The sequence below is a fragment of the Lathamus discolor genome, chromosome 3 (genome assembly GCF_037157495.1).
Source record: "Lathamus discolor isolate bLatDis1 chromosome 3, bLatDis1.hap1, whole genome shotgun sequence".
NCBI classification, from domain to species: domain Eukaryota; kingdom Metazoa; phylum Chordata; class Aves; order Psittaciformes; family Psittacidae; genus Lathamus; species Lathamus discolor.
In genome coordinates this window covers 4,394,539-4,409,561 of record NC_088886.1, presented here as the reverse complement: position 1 = coordinate 4,409,561, position 15,023 = coordinate 4,394,539, and the positions used below count along the sequence as shown (strand labels likewise).

Below are 15,023 nucleotides of genomic sequence, written 5' to 3'. Positions count from 1 at the left end.
CTGTATAAGCCTGCCAGAGCTCTTTTGCAAAAGGTTTTAGAACTTCTGTTCACTGTGATGAAGATCTCTGGATCTATTTTCCATAGAGCAGATTATGGAAGAGTAGTTTCCAATAAGATAAAAATCATTAGAATAGATTAAATAGATGTGTTGCCTAATGGGGTGAGATTCAAAATATTTTGCCTGTATAAGCATGTCTGTTGTTCTTCGGTGGTTGTTTTTTTTTTCAGAGGCTGTGAAATGCAAACTTAGCAATACAACTAGATATGGGTGGAAGTGTTGGATGGTACAGATGGCACTATAAGCTTGTAGACTTTTTACTACCAATAATTGCAATGCCCTTTCTTTCAAAGGAGTGCAGGTTGCCCTTGATGTACACAAACAGCCATATTAATTTCACAACCCAATTGGAATCGCACACACGGATTGAGGTTGTCAATAGGAGCAGTGTGGAAATTAAGAGCACAAATAGTGCTCACGAATAGGCCTTTCTGCCTTAAACGTGACTAACCAGAGAGACATGGGGTGTATCTGGTCACTAACAGTACTTCCGTAGCTTAACTGTGAGTAAATTAGAGGGGAGTTTTTCCATGGTTTAGTTTAAATCCAGAATTCAATTAGGCTGGAGAAAATGGGCCTGATTCTGCATGGAAATATGTTAATAAGTATTCCTCTTTAGTGAAGAAAATAGAACGTACAGCATGGCTTATTGGTTTACATCAAGGAAATATAGAGTAGCCCAACGTGACCCATATTAACCTTTTATGTTCAATAAGAAAGGAGAAAAATTGTCCCATTCGATTGCTCACTCATTCAACATTTATGTTTGCTCTTGGGAGCACATAAAAACAACACACGTGTACTTCTGTTTGCCAGTGCGGTTTTTGTTTCACTAGAAACTTTCTTTTGTGATACCATTTGAAAGAATAGGTTAAGAAGAATAGGTTAAGTGTGGTTATTTAGGAGAGTGACTGCAGGGGAATCACTAGGGTTTCCACAAACAGAACAAATTCTCAAGGATTATAAGCAAACACAAGTAAAACTCAAATTTACTCAAGTTCTGTTGCTAATGAGGACTTGCAGTTTAGACAAACCACAATGCATATAAGCATTGTTTTAGGACTTGTTGCTTCCTCACCTTTTACCTCGATTTCCTAAGGAAAAGAAGCTTAAAAGGTGAGCTGTCTGTCTGCCTCTTGCAATGAAGGAATCTGTAGCATAAGACATTATTTAACATGCCCAAGGAATTCCCTCATGTACAAAAACTGATGAATATTTCTTATACAGTTTGAAAGAAAATAGTAACTTTCTTGCATACTACAACTCTCACCTGATTTTATAGGTTCAAATTTTTCACTATGGAAATACATAGAGTTGTTGAAATTTATTATATTCCTATGGACACCCATTCTTTTCATTCTTTATTAAGTTCTCTAAGAGTCTTCTACAAATGAATTGGGGAAATACCTTCCACAGAAGTACATGGGCATGTAAGAAGAGGACATAGATCTGAAATGGTGGGACGTCCATGGTGAAGGCCTGGCTCCTGGCAAGTCATGTCATTTGCCAGTTTCTAATATAAGTGTGTTTAGAAGAGAAAGTCTAAAGAATAGAAAGCAGTGACCAAAGCATGAGTATTCAGCACAGGCACTGTAAAGGAAACAGGAGTGCAGGCTTTGATATGAGAACATGTTTTCTGTCACTATAAAGAAGAGTGGCCAAGAGATCCTACCTGAGCAGAGACAGTGAAGCACAACATTTTTAGCTCCTTCTCCAAATCTCTCTTTGAAGTTGTTTCTTTTTCATTACTTAAAATGCCATTCAGTAACATATGGGCTACCAACTGCTCTGGTCCTCCAGTAACTGGACCACTGCACAGACAAATCATTTTGTAGGTTTATTTTCCGCTCTTCATATGCAGCAGCATGGTTTGAATTGCAGAGTAGTAGCTCATTCACCCAAACTTCTGCACTAGGGCAACTCTACAAGCAGGAAGCCAAAGAGCCATAGGACAACAGCAATGGCTGAACAAAACAAGGCTTTGTGCCAGTCCATGAGATGTCCCTCGTGATCAGCAGACCACTTTGAATTGCATCTCCTCAATTTGAAAATATCATGGAATATTTTAGGGAGCTCTGCTATAAACTGATGAAAAATTAGAGAAGGAAAACAAGAAAAAAAGAAAGAGCAAAGCCCAGGCTGATGGCATGCTCCTGTGGCACTAGGATTCAGAAAAGCCTAATGCTTCATTGTGCACGGTGTCCCACAGCCCTGTGTCCTAGTGTCTCCCACTTGCCGCTTGACAAAGTCTGTGGTTTCACAGCACATTAATCTTGGGAGCCACATGCCCTTATGGAACCAATTGTTCCTATCTTTGAATGGTGCAGCCCAACTTTCTGACACTTGTCCTACCACATCTGTTTTCAGATGTGCATTATGATCATGAAACTGATCCTGTGTAAAAAAACCAAAACAAGATCTTCGCTATAGCGATATGCAGAGGCATTGGGAAGGAGAACAAAACCTGAACGGAAAAATATTTACCTAGTCAGGAAGTGAATGATTGGCTGCCTAAGAACAGAAAGATTGATGGGATGGGAATTCTTATTTTCCCTTTCAACAGGATAAAGGGCTGGAGACAAAATGAGTGGAAGCTGTACCCTGAAAAACAGTGTGAGACAAGGCCTTCTGGAATCCGAGAAATAAACAGACCAATAAGGGTGGGATGACAGAGCTGCAGAGTTTTGAGGATGGTGACAATTTCAATTTGATGCAAACATCTGTTCATGTGCTTTGGATTGAAATAATCAAACACCTGCACTTCCATGTATGTGTTCATGCTTGCTAATGTCTTTGTTCTAACGAGTTTTCTGGGTGCACACTCCAGGATGGGTGTGCATGCGCATGGCTTAGAGTTATTATTTATAGGCTGTAGGTGTTTGCACCTGCAAAATGCAGGTGCCTGCTTGAATGTGTGTTCTTACAAGCAGCTATGCAATGCGTTTCCCTTGGTTTCTGTACAGGTTTGCCAAATCAGTCACTAATATCTTTGTCTTATCCTTCACGTCTATGGAGTAGAATAATAAAACTCACCTCAAAAAGGGCGTTAGAAGTTAATGCATTTCCAACATTATCTGAGAATGGATGCTATGATTGCAGCACATTATTTTATAGGAAAGTTACTTATGAGTATAAATCTTTACAGAATTAGGGAACTAAAGACAGTAAAGACCTAATAGGCTGCGGAGTCTTTCCATTTACCAACAGTCTGTGTTTTACTGTTTATTTATTGCTGACTCTTATTTTGCCTTTAAGCCAAACACTATGGGTTACTCATATAGCATATGCTTCTTCACTCTGCACATAAGTAAAAGCAGTGATCTCCAAATCAAGAAAATATTATAATGAAACTTGACTGGGGATGCCTGAAGTGGTACGTATGCTCATGCTGCGTAAGACGCAGAGGTCTGTGTGCACACCACTTTCGTATGAAGTAGGAGTTTGGTAAATTGAGTGGATTACTGGGATTTCATTAAAAATTAAATGTACAATTATTTAGATGAATTTTTCACATATGCTTGTGGGCAAACAATTTTTGATTAGTTGTTGACATATAGTACACACAGTGCGTGTGTGTGTGCGTGTGCACATGTATATTTACATGCACGATATATAAATAAAATACAGACAGTAATGTAGTGTTAGGGAAGTCCACTGGTAGTCATTAATTTGACAAGTCTCATATATGGGAAGAACAGTCTTCCTCAGACTGAAAAATTGTTTTTACTACATCACATGAAGACTTATTTATCCAATAAGTAGTATAAGAGCTCTAGACCAAGCACAGCTCATCCCAGCTCATTTTATCTATCTCTTTGAAGAAGTTTCTCTTCCAAAGGATGCTGTAAGGAAAGCCATGCAGTGCCTTTTTTAGCTGTGCCTGTCACTGGCCTGGGGTTGTGGGATTTACATCAGTGGAAGGAACTTTCTCAGTTTGATTTTAATTAGAAATCAGGTGCTAAAGCTGGGGAAAAGATTTGTAAAGATCTGAAGTGTCTGAAGAGGAGCGGCTTGAATAACACTGTATTAGTCATGAGGCAAGGAAGGAAGAATGTTGTCATGATTTGAAAGTAACATTGTTCAGTAAACGAAGATGTGTGAAGCACTTGCTAAACTAAATTAGTTCCGAGGTTTGGTGCACATTTGTATAATTCTGTTCATTGAAGCTTTGAACAATTGAGAAAGAAAAAACAGAAACACATCTATTAAGAAAAAAAACCCACAACTGCTTGAATTGCGTTCTGGTGGTGTTTATCTGCAGTGATTCAGCTGCCATTTTTCATAGACAGAATAATTAATGGGCACAAATAAGTGAATACAAATAATCCAGTGTAGTTCTACCCCAAATCTTACTTTGTGGTGCTGCTCTAATGAAGACTTTGCTTTACCTCATACAAACTGAAGTTGTAGAGAAGGTTTAGGACCATGTGCCTCCTAAATCTTCTATAGAGGCTGTTCCTCGATAGATGACCTTTTTTCTAATGCATGGATTCAGTGTGGAGAAAAGGTAAATCTTGTGGCTTGAGTGTCCCCTGTAGAATATCATGAAGTGTAGCTATATACTTTTTACTATATTATCTTGTGATTAATTCTTCTAAGAGTTGGTGCTCCCACCTCTTCCTGGGGAAGAGGAATTGCTGCCTGCACTCTTGGGTCATGTGCTCAACTCCTTTAATACACCTCTGACATTTACCTGTCTATCCAGGATCTTTACCTTGGTGCCATTGCACTTGTTGCTGACTTACTCAGTTAAGAAGTACAAATAGCCCCAGCATTGCCAGCTGCAGTCCCAGGCTGGATCATTACTCCAGATTTGAGGTTAATCAACTGCAAATTCCATTAGCTTCATACAGAGTGAAAATAAAGAACAGACGGTCTCGCATGTGAGCCAGAAGTCAGGTGCAGCACAATACGGCCAGCCTTCAGGTAGAGCCATTTTTTCCCTTCAGCTAACATCTCTAAGATAAGACCAAAGGATCACATCAGAGATTTTAATGGAGGCTTTTTGGACTCCCATCCTTTCCTCCCCTTTCTCTCCACTTCCAGTTGCTAACACCAGGTCTTCACTTGATTCTGGTGGAGCTTTCACCCCTTTTTTTCTCTGAACACTACAGAAAGTCATTGCTAAGAGTTATATTCTTAGACATCTGTTCTTTACCTACTTGTTGATTGTGCCAGCAACTTGCTTTATTGTTCAAGGAAGCGCTGTGTGAAGCTGGGAGGGTACACGGGAGAAGTTTGCAGTTGAAGACCCATTAAGATCCCAAACTTGCAAATGCTGAAAAATGCACCTCGTGAGCTCTGCTACGGATTTCAATAGGACTCACAATAGCAAAGCAGGACGCACAGGAGAGCAGTAGCAGGGACCAGGCCTAGACGCTTCCCTGCTGCTTTTATTCTGTGCACTGTCTCCCCGCTTACCCCTCAGATGGTGCTTTTGCTTGTCATTGGTGGCTTTCTCATGAGTCCATTTAAAATCTGTTTAATATTCCTCTCCTTTTCGCATGTGCTACAAGCAGTCAATATTTATAGAAATTAAAAAAAAAAAAAGGAATCTGAAAATAGTGCCTCTGATACATCTCAATTCTGTACAGCAAAAGCTTTCCTATCAAAGGAAAGAACTGTAGGAAAGTCAGATCTGTGGCCAGAAGTTGAGATACTGCTATGCACAGACTGCATGGCACTTCCCAGGCCAAACTCTAACAATTCACATCAGCACGGGTTTGTGTGCTGTGGCTTTTCCCTTTTCTTTGCATCTATATCTCTTCACCCAGTTTTCGTGGGGAAGGGAGGTGCCTGCTTATGTGTATGTGTGTGTATCTCCCTATATACATATGTTAGATTATCACTGGCATGCCATTACAAAAGGTTAGGGAAAATATTGCTGCCAACAGAACTGAAGATTAAATAATTCAATTTCTGGGAACTGTAAACTAACAATCACTATCACAAATGGGCCCTTTCTAATCATAGTTTGTGGAGGAATGAAAGATGCAATTGTCTGGAATTGATGAATATGGGATCCATGCTGGCTTCAGGGTCAAAGGTGACTTCATGCAAAGGTCCCTTTCTCTCTGGCACTGCTTCCTTTGTATAGCATAGCTTGGCAGCTATCTCTTTGCACTTCGGCTACCTGCCAATGCAGCTGGTACTGTGCAACTGTCTGGTACAGACTACAAAGCATCACTCAGCAACCAGCAGCTCCGCATGGGGCCCCTTTTCTAGGATGACAAAGAAAGATGGGCTATACATTCTGCCATCTATGCCCATTAAAAAGACTCTTAAATTGCATTACTACAAGTTATTGTTAATTATGTAGTAGTCACTGGATCTCTATGATCCTTGTAGGGGTTGATAATCTTTACTGTAGGCTGGCAGTATAAGCAATCAAGAGGGAAAAATCAGTATTTTGTGGTGCAAAAAGTAAGTACTTATGCAGTAAGTTGCTTATTTGTAGCCATATGAATGAAACCTTCATTTGGTTTATGTACGCCACAGGTTTGTGGCATATGCAGGACCAAAACTGATTGAACTAGACAAATTACTTGTGAAGTTGTGTCCTTATAGTTTCAATATTCATGTTACAGTGAAGCCTGGGAAGTGTTTTTGTTGGTAAGCATTTATCCTGAAAGCTTTGCTGGTTGCTAAAATGTGCCTTGAGCTGAAACTGAGATGGAAGAAAACAAAGTTCCTTGGCTACAGTAAAACAAACAATTTCAGTTTAGAAATCATAAAACTAACCAGTGTTTAAACAACAGGATTCTGATCATGAAAGTGGCATCACTGGCAGGCTGACAGGACACTGATTATCCTGAATACTTCTTTTTTCTCAGTAGTTCATTTTCTCCGTGTTCTTAAGAAATCGTTTGTAGTGCATCCAACAAAAAGAAAATCTTTGTGCCTCCTAAAGCTGAGGTCCTGGTTGTCTCCTGAGGAATGGCCAAGCTACTTCTGTTCCTCACTGATGAATTGTATTGCAAGTAAATCTGTGGGCCTGATTCCAGTGGATATTTTCCAACTTCTGTAAGTCCATCAGTGTTAACATAAATAGCTGGAATAGCTAATCTGGGGCAAGCTTGGATTCACCTTCAATGGGACTTACTACATAGATCCAAGTTACTTGAACTTAAATATCTTTGGCCAACTGCTTAGCTTCTGTCAACTGGCACAGCTCTACTGAAGTTAATGGAGATGTAGCAACTTACTCCTCCTGAATTTTCCATGATGTGTTTTTCCTAAGATTCCAAGGAAAATTCTGTAAAGAAAACGGTGGGACTTGTTTACTCACAAATGGGTTGTTCCTCCCCCCCCCCATTTTTTCCTGCTTTCCCTGCGTTATTTATGATCTTGCACTTGCCTCCTGGAGAGCTGGCAGGCATCCTAAGATGTACACCAAATTCTGGGGAGGAAACAACACCATTTCTGCATGGTAGCACTATGGGAGCTGCTCTGTTGAGCCTCTTTTATTTCCTCTTTTGTTCAAATTACACAAAAATCTGAGAGACACAAGATACAACAGGAGGAGACGAGAACCTTCAGTCTTCAGTTTCTCTCTTTCCTCCTTGCGTCTAATATTCCTTTTCTTGCCTTGTTCCGATATCGGCTATTTGAAATAGTTATATATAATTTAACATTATACAAAAGTATTGTCATATCAAACATAGTGAAATGGATTCCAAAAACACCATCTGGTATTTGGGAATGCACTGTGAGTTGGGAACGTGAGAAGAGATATTCTTTGCCACTTTGCTTGGGACCCAGCCATTAGCAGTGTAATTGCCAAGAAAAGGTGACAGGCTTCAGGCTTAATGCAAGTGGGGTTTTTTTCCCTCTCTCTCTCCCCCAGTCTGTTAACTCTATGAGTCCTAAACTCAATGCAAAATGCACTGTATGGGCAATGCAACAGCAAAAAAAAAAACTCAGTAGGCTCCCTTAAATTAAAAGGCAGGGCAGAAAATTAAAACAGTTACAGAGCTCCTATAAGAAGACTAGAATAAGTGAAAGCAAAATAAGCTTGTTGAGAGGAGGAAAGAAAACAAGACATGTATGCTTTAAAGCTGCAGTGTGCCGCACAGAATTGTTCTCTTAAGTAGTGGATTTGTAATGATTAGAGTTTCCCAAGCTTTATCCAAAAGCTCCTTTCAAAGCCATCATTAGTTTCCTCTAATCCACCCAAAATTGCAAAATGCATACTGTGAAGGTCATCTGTGATCATTCTAAACCTGGTTTATTTGATGTTATCTCACTTCCTCCTCCGCATCTCCATCTATCCCTTTAAGGATGGGGGGGGGGAAGAGAGAGGGTTTAATAAATTAAAATCTCAGATTGATTTCTATGGGAATATTATTCTGATGTGTAAGAATCCAAAGGGCATGCATAGTGCAGTTTATATAATTTCATGTTGCTAGACTATATGCTACTGTTGGCAGGTGTAATTCTAATAACTTCTGCCAATATTTCTCACCTGAGAACCAAATCAAACATGAGGGAAGTGCAAAATCAGAGATATTTGAACAAGGATCAAAGTCTCTGTATTACATGCAGGCAAGCAAATAAGCTTCGCAGCAGAGGATGAAAATAGGCAAGTAGCACAGAAAGGTTTTAATCTTTATTGATTTCCATCTACCTTTTGAATTACAGCCTTATATTAATTCTGAACTTAAAAAAAGGCCATATTGATTTGTTTCGGTATGTCAGAAACGGCGATGCTACAATAGATCTGCTATTAAATTACACAAAATAAAATGATTTCTGGTGGGTGTATCTAATGCTTGCCAAATTAGATGAAATGAAAGCTAACCCTCTTAGTCTAGCTGTTGTTTTTAAATATTTATGTCTTTAACAGACATTTGTGTATGCCATGAGGGGGACTAGAAACTCCTTTGCTATCAGTCAGCTTATGTAGACATGCAAAAATTCTTACAATCTCAGTCCCAGACTCACATGAAACGCTCGTCACCGCAAGTTCTTTCCATTTCCTTGCTCTCAGCTTTTGCCGATTCACCACGCTGCGTTTTGGCTCCTGTTACTTATTTATTTACTGCGACTGCATTTCGCTGCAAATGAGTTCTGTGTGCAACGTTTAGTCTACAAGGTGCAGTGCAGATTTTGTCAGCAAGGACTTCAATCCTTCAGTGCAGAAAAGGTGCTGGCAGGCCCACTGGGTGCCAGATTGCTTGAGGGACTGAGAGAGAAGCTGCGAGCCCAGCGCGTGCCCTCTCTGCTGCCGACCAGCAGCCACGAAGCTTTGTCCCGACAAAAACACCATAGAGGAAAATAAGTCAAACATCACAAAAGGATCTTTCTGTTCTTTAGGAGAGCTTGGGATTGGGGTGGTTTTACTCCAGCCCGGCTCGACGTGACCTTCAGTGCTCTTTCCTTTCAAAAAGACAGTGATGGTCTCGGATACGTCTCTCATTTAGTACCAGGTTTCTTGCTTTGAAGCTTGCCGATTGAAGCAGTCCCCAATGCACTTAGTGTCCCAAAGCCTCCCGACTAAATAACCCAACCTAAGCGGCCCAGAAGAAAGATAAAGTTCTGATTTTTATCTTACACAAACAAACACACTTTTCAACTAAAATCACTCTCCAACAGAGTGGTGTATTCTGAATCTTGTTCAGTGCCTACTGCTCCAGCAGCGCTGGTTTTGGAAGTGCGGCTCTGCTTGGGACAGAGGGTGAGGGATGCATCCAACACGTAGGAACACCAACGTTTTGTGTGTACAGAAACAAAGGCCATACGGTCAGTTCAGTGACAGAGGGACAGACCACACATGGGATGCCTGATTCCCACTCAAAGAATCCAGAAACACAAACGAAACAGGTTTACAATTTAATTTATGAAGAGGTGTACTGACCTATAAAACCTTTCATGTGAGAGATAAAGGCCTTCAGTATGAATGAGATATGATAATATTTCCTGTGTTACAGTTCCTCCTGTAACAGAAATTGCAGAAATTCTTTTTTTTTTCTTGATTGTGCTTTTGTTTGACCTTTGCCTATCGAATGTATATTTTATTTAATGGTTTTAATCAACAACTACAGTAACACAGAATTGCCTTCTTTAGTAAGTTAATATCACAAAAGTGTGGTTTAAGCCTCCTTTAAGCAGCTGTACCCTCTGTGAACTTGCTGCTGTGATTAGTAGCAGACATACCTGTATTCAGTCCAGCTCCTTCCTTATTTGTACCCTTTGCACAGCTTAGCGTAGCCCAGGGACGCCTTGGCACAAGCTGGAGCATCCCATTCCTGGCCTTATCCCCATGGCTGTGCCACCAGCAGCCAGGGACCTGGGTCCAGGCACACAGACACTTTCTTGGGTGGTAAACTGCCAACTCCAGCAGCTTATAGCTTTTTATCACCTTAACAGGAATGTGCCACCCACAGCAATGTGGAATTATTAGATCTTTCCCATCATCTTTTTTCCTTCTGCATAGAGGGCTTTGCCTGTTTTTCCCTTCTCATCCTATGCCAGGCTGGGGTTTTGTTTTGCTCTCCAGTAACATGATGACAAACTGCAAATGAATAATCAGAAGTACTTAGAATTAAAATGGAAAAAAAATATTATTAGTTGCGGCCCCCCCATCCCTACTCCCGCTCTGCTCTCCCGGTTTCCCCTCCCTCCTCTTTTGACGGCAGGCAGAGAATGCAGATGCCAAGGCAGCGGAAGATATTTTTAAGCAGGAGCATCTGGCTCCTTGGCAGACTTCACAGGCAGTTGGTTTGGTTGTTTTGGAGTTGCCTCTGGGTCTGTCACATGTTTTGGCATCTGACTGATTGTCTGGGCTGCCTCCTCGTATTGGACATATTTTTTCTTTGACTCACCTTTGATTCTGAATTGTCTCTTTATTTGCGTTTGCCAGTGAGCAGCAACTTCAGCTGATCCTGGGCTTGTTTATATAGAAATAGTCCCTGTCTCTCCCGTCTGCGGCCCACAGGAGCCCCATCTCTGCTACCAAAGGTGCTCGCTGCGAGCGCGGCTTCCTTGGGATTTGGGTCAGGCTTCGAGCGCTCCCTGGGAAGGAAACTATTCCAAGGAGGAGAATTTTCCCGCATCCAAATAGGCAGCCAAAAGCATGGAGATGCTGTTCCCACTTTATGCTGTAGTTTTTGTACGTTTTTCTAAAAATCCATATATATATATCTATATAAGATTATTATATAGGGGGAGGGTTTGTCTTAAAACAGCATTATTGTTCGAATAGATTCTGTGCAGAGTATGAAAAACTGCTTGAAATTACAGGTCAGTTCCCTGCTGTTTGGACAGAAAGTTTAATGCTTGCCAGCATTTCTTTCCTTAGCATAGTAAACCCTGGACAAAGCTAATTTTTTCCCTCAAAAAACCCTTTTTCCACCCAACAATACAGCGAGGTGGTGTGGAAGCCTGTCCCTGCGACCTGCCCCAGCCCATGGAGCTGACACAGGGATTTTGGGACTACCAGGGCAGTGAGGCTGGCAGAAACAGGTGGGCTCACAGCGGGGAGCAGCAGCAAAAACCCCACCACAAGTTCTGCTGGGATTCTTTTTGAGGTGGCTAAAGTAAATCTAATTAAACCAGAGCATGTTTAAATGAGCTTCATTTGATGTGTGCTTCGTATAGCTCCTATATTAATAACAGCGGTTCTTGGGTTTATCATTAGTGCTACTGTTTTTCTGTCTTAACTGATATTCCCAGGGATTGAATGGATTACTTAGCAGAAAGATTTGGGATGGGTTTATATTTCTAAAATGCTTTGTATCTGTCCTGTGAATTAGTCCTTCTAGTATGTGCTCAGGAGGCACAGCGGAGGCTCAGAGATGAGAGAGAAATCAGGGCTTTCGAGTTAAAATGAGATCGTATTCCTTAGAGAAAGTGTTTTTCTTTTAAGGAGAAGCAGATAGAAGGGAGAGAAGATGCTGCTTTTTAAACACATTTGTAGTTTTTTGAAGGTAACTTCATAAAAAGATTGGGTTTTGCTAATTTGACATAAAGGCATCGTCTAACTTTAACGTTGTTTGGGAGTTTTCCTTAATTACACCAAATCAAATTAAACTCATCCAGGAGAGGACAGGGAAAAACATAAGATGACATTTTAAAACAAAAGCTCCCATATGTGTTTTTCATTGGAGCGAACATATTGCCTAAACGAGAAAGCTTGTCTCTCACTGACTTACCAATTTTGCCTCATCAGGTACATGTTTGGAAGACCTGTGCGTATTATCGCTGTAAATAGTAAGGATGTTGGAGGCTCTAGGGAGTTGGCACATATGAAATAAAGGTATTTATTTCCAGGGCAGGACATTTTGGCTATATCCCTGTCTCTTCCTTCTACCTGTATACAGCAGTGAATGGCTGAGTAGCTCCAGAGTTAGTCTCCAGCTACTTGGAGTTCACAAACAGAGAAAAATCTATGGAAAGATGTTAAAACATGGGAAAACTACATTTGCAGTTACGTGTGTGTGTGTGTGTGTGTGTGTGTGTGTGTAAAGGAAAAATGATTTTCAAACTAATTTTTATCTTTAAAGCTGTGACTGAAGGAGCAGGCAGGAAAAAGCCACAAGTCACCACACACAGTTGCACATATACACACCTTGCATCAAATTATTTTTACTATCTTATCATGAGTTTTATTCCAGGAAAGGCCCCAGATCTATACAGGAACATTAGTTAAATTTGCACTGCACACAATATCACAAATTAATGTTTGCAAAAGGAAGCCTGTGAGTACAGTAAATGCCTACCTTCTGAAATCTTACAAAGCAAATGACAGTAAAACTAGCAAAAAACCCCTGTCTGCACTGTGTTTTTAAACTCATTTTGGTATTCTAGGGAATGTGCATCATAAATTTTGAATAGACGGGATTAGCAATATCATGAAGGGGAATCCTAAAGGACCAATCTCTAACAAGGAAGGAACCTTGTAAAAGACATTCGCAATAAATCTTTCCATGGGTCTTGGCACTTGAATATAACTCCGTAGATTCCATAATTGGTTTTCCAATGAGGAAAGAAAAACAAAAAACAAACAGGTCCTTTTGGGCTTTTGATACTGTGAGTTGGTTTTGTGATCTGAAAGCACCATATGGGTGCTTTCACCTTTGTTTCTCAGCACCTGCAGCATTTGGCAAAGCAGAAGCAGCAGCCCAGAACATGATATTACTGGGAGAGGGGCAGTTCTGAACTATGTGTCCTCCTGGGACAAGCAAATAGCAGAAAGCAGCTACAGTGCTGTGCCAAACTAGTCCTGTGGGATGATGTGGTTACTATAACTAATTCTTAGATAGCCTTGCTCATACTACACTAAGTCTGTGCAGCCTCATCCAACAGGAGACATGATTTTCAATGGCACAGGTCCAAGAGTCCAAGATTGAAATCTTTGTACAAGATTACAGTCTTTGGATGTATTGCAGTTAAAGTGTGGGGCTTTTCTGTCCATGAACAGTTATTATAATAATAGGTAAGTCTTTAGGAGCATACAATACTACCTTAAATCCCTTGGATCTTTTAATACTGTGGATGGCATACAGTCCTGCAGCTGGACATATGCTTCTCAAGGAAACAGAGACACCTCTAGCACTTCTGACTTAGTGTCTTGGCTTCAGGAGAGTCAAGTCAACTCCCGTTTCAGACCAAGGTAACTGACTGTGTTTCTCTTCTAGGTAAAAATCAAGGTGTTCCAACAACTCCTTCCCTACTTAGTTGTCAGTGTGGCTTTTTTTAGACCTCAGGAACCCCTCAGAACAGGTCCATCTGTCTTGCTGTGTCCTTTACTACGGTCTGCTTTACAGCAACAATGGGCTTTGAGTCTCTACAAGACTGAATGAAGGAAGACTTCTAAAATATATTGGGAAAAATGATGAAGTGAGCCCGTTCTGCTTGGCAGGGAATGGCAGTCTTCAGGTTACCAATAGAGAAATTGGGACGGATTTGTTCAACATTAATCACTAGCCTGTGCAAGGCCAAGACTCACTCCATCATCACATCAACTTTTTCTACACCCTTAAGCATCTGCAAGCACACAGTAAAAGTTCAGTGATGAACGTGACTTTTACTTTGCCAAGATACTTTGTGTCGTGAACCTCAGTGATTCGAGGAAGGTGGTTCTTCTGTCCTTTGTAGCTGAACAAGGAGACAAATTCATCTGGCTTCTCACAACTCAAAAGAGTAGCAAGGGAAAATATCAATCTGTTTATAAACCATTTCTCATCAAGACACAAAGAGCTGGCTAAGGTCAGGCCTAGGATGGAAAATTACCCTATAAATCCCTTGGAAGCCATGGCCAGTTGTGTTGATGTCACCAACAGGCTGAGTATCTTGATACTGCTTAAGAGTGCACGGAGCAAGGTGAAAATCAATGACTAAGGAAACAGTTTTCTAAACCTTTTTTCTGCTTCAGATTGAAAGGTGCTGTTGTTCCCAGTCAGACTTTCCAAAACGAGGACATGGCTTGGCCACAGCCGAGATGGATTTAGTCTTCCAGAAAAGCGGTTTTCTCTGCTGCCATCTGACACAGGTGGAGCCAATGCCAATGTAGTGAGCGCAAATTACAGCCAACGTGATGCAGAATATCTTGTGCACAGACCTATGTAGCTGTGTAATTGCTTGGCATGTCTTTGGCCCTTTGCTTGTCCCAAGTGATAGGTGTGTGAATGGGTTTAGAAGAATAATAATTCTCAAACTTAGAGCCAACTCTTTTCCTCTCTCCATTGCCTTGCTGCAAAAGATTTCACAGCTGTTTGCATTCATTGCAGGAACCTACAGGAGAGGTGAAGTTAATCAGAACTTTGGCTGTCACTCCACTCTTAGCAGAAGTTTTTTTGAGCTGCATTTACATGTTCAAAGCAATAGAGCTCACTTCACATTTAAAATTAGGGTAAGAGTTGACCTGTGACAAGGCAAAAATAACAGCTTAAGATCTGGATCATCTGGAACCTAGACTGATTCATGAAAACAAATCTGTGGACTGAAAGAAATAAAGAGAAAAA

The 15,023-nt window shown here is 40.8% G+C and overlaps 1 long non-coding RNA gene across 2 annotated transcripts in view; it reads left to right on the top strand.

The window, feature by feature from the left end:
- LOC136011429 (uncharacterized) overlaps positions 1-14,048 on the top strand; it is a 57,550-nt gene extending 43,502 nt beyond the window's left edge. The window contains exon 3 of one of the 2 annotated variants that reach the window (XR_010611373.1): positions 13,698-14,048. This is a non-coding gene — a long non-coding RNA (uncharacterized LOC136011429). Of the gene's footprint in view, positions 1-2,623; positions 2,840-13,697 lie in introns of those variants that run through there. The other variant, XR_010611372.1, reaches the window with a different exon arrangement.
- Positions 14,049-15,023: the final 975 nt, after the last annotated feature.